Genomic DNA, 2,599 nt, shown 5'->3' on the forward strand with positions numbered 1-2,599 from the left:
CAACCCTAAGTCCTCAAACTCTCTCTGGAAAAAATCATTCTTTGTTCTACCTATGTCATTAGTTCCTACGTGGACCATGACGACTGGATCCTCCCCCTCCGATTCCGAATTCTTTTTCAGACGTGAAGAGTTTTTAACCCTGGCACATGACAGGTAACACAACCTTCAGGATTCCCTGGCTACACTGTTCCCTATCACTGTCACATTCCTTTTCAATCCCCTGCTTGAATGGCCTATGGTGCTTTAGTCAGTTTGTCTATTGTCCCTGCAGTCCTTGTTCTCATCTACATAGATAGCAAGTACCAGATACCTGTTGATTAAAGCCAAGGGTTAGGGTTCCTCCATCAGTACATCCTGGATACCCATACCTGCCACACCCACAGTGACACCCTCCTGTCCTGACCATTGATCAACTCTAAAGTTTTAATCAATCAATCTAGAGGCTGTGACTGCCTCCTGGAACAATGTGTACATGTAACTCTCCCCCTCCTTGATGCCCCCAAATGCCTACAGCTTGGACTCCAACTCAACAGCTCTGAGCCAAAGTTGTTCAAGCTGTAGGTACTTATCACAGGTATGGCTGTCTGGGAAGCACCCTTTCATGGCCACTGTATGCTCCACATTCTCCTTATGTTGCATTTTGGTGGCTTCTACAGTAATCCTTAGTTCTCCAGCCACTATCCTTCAGTTTTTGGAGCCTATTTAAATACTTCTGGTACTGTTGATTGCTTTAGAATGAAGAAATCGTGATAATATCAGGACATTCAGCTGCATATTCTATTCCTATGGTTCTTGACCAGCTTCACATTCACGGAGTTGCTGTCCTTTCTGCTCATAAACAGAGTGGTGACGAAGGCCATGGAACTAAAGACCACATGAGTTCAGTTATGTCTTGGACACTGAGGAATCTGTAAACCAATAAATTGCTTTTGTGTAGCGTAGTCATTCTTGCAATTTGAGGTCTAGATAATTGCTATTATATTTGGATGGTAGAGTAACATTGGCATGTGTTTTTAAACAATAATGGTTCATGGTATCTGAATGTGCTCCCTTCTCCTCCTCCTCCCCCAAGCAGTACATGAATAAGAGATTCCAAATGAGACATCTATAGTGACTTACCCTGGTGGAATGGATGAGGCCATTCATCCTGTTGTAGCACTGGGTGGCTGTCCTCTTTTGCAGGGTGTTGGTGCTGACCACCGCTGCCACTGCCTCCTATGCTGGATTGGTGATGCTGCTGCTCATCCTGCAGCCAAAGCAGGGGTAGAGGACATCAGGTCAGGCTTCCCATAGCATCCAAAAGGTGCTGAAGGGATGCGCCACTAAACTGGGGGGCTGCAGTCTTTTTGCCTTTTGGGGCCATCCTGTTTTCTGTGCAGCAGTCCTGCGCTGGAAGCATTGAGCTGTTCTTTAAATGTGACGCCCGACATGGTGAAGCAGCAAGGTGATGGTGTGGCGGACAAATGAGACTGCACCTGCCGTTGAAATGACATGTTCCCCGGGAATGTATAATTAATGCAACAGGTTTGGGGCGATACAGCATGAGAAGCTGCCACTGCGGTCGGTGGGTAACATGTTATTCCCGCCAGCTACCGCACTTAGTACAAATCTGGGATGATTCCGCCCAAAGTCAATAATTTGTCTTCGATTATGTAAGCTTCAACTTTAGCCATCATCTTAAGAGGGATTTTATCAGATGCCTTCTGATAGATCATATAAATAACATACATGGACATTGTCCTGTCTACCAGTTTAGTGATCTCTTCAAAAATTTCAATCAGTTTCATCAGCTGAAATCTTCAAGATGTTCAGTCACTCAACCCTTGATGATAGACTCTAGGGACTTGCTTTTTAGGCCCCAATGCAGTTTGTAGGCCCCAATGCAGGCAGGCACAGAACTGGGCAGTGCAGAATTTTGTGGCATTGGCCAGCCATCTGGTTCCTTGGCTCCATCCTGCCCCCCACAAGTGCTTGGTAGCCAGTTCAGATAGTTACTGTCCACTTAAGACCTATTGTCAGAGGCCAACTGTAATTTTCCAATTGGCCCCCCCAAAGTTGCCAGAGGTGGTGGGGCACTGGGCATTACTAGAGGCCTTCTCTGCCTGCGTGGCTTCAGTCCTGTGGAGTGGCCCTCTGGAAGGATTCTTCCCCTATAGTGGTGTCCTGGCTGCTAAGGCCTTTTTTTATTTAAGATTTTAAAAAGCTGGAGAGAGGGCACCTCCACCCTATGGCACCGTTTAATTCACTTTCCTGTAGCAGCATCCTGTTGTTTATTCTAAGCTGCACCACGTCCTATAGGCCCTCCAGCTTTGAATGCCCACCCACCATCCTTAATTGGATGGCAAGCCTGCCCTCTGGCCATTAATTGGCTAATTCAAGGAAAATTATAGGTGACTGACTGTCCCCAGCACAGTGCAGACTTCTGATCCCCAACTGAGCCAGATGTTGGGATCCCAAAGCCCACAGGAAAATCCTACCCTAGTAATTTCCTGATAACAGATGTTAGGATAACTGTCCATAATGCTGTGGTTTCTTGCTCTCACCTTTCTTAAAAAGCAGAGTGATGTGCATAATTTTACTATATAAAAGAGCAGTTTTG

Source organism: Carcharodon carcharias, chromosome 21 (genome assembly GCF_017639515.1).
Source record: "Carcharodon carcharias isolate sCarCar2 chromosome 21, sCarCar2.pri, whole genome shotgun sequence".
Lineage (NCBI taxonomy): Eukaryota > Metazoa > Chordata > Chondrichthyes > Lamniformes > Lamnidae > Carcharodon > Carcharodon carcharias.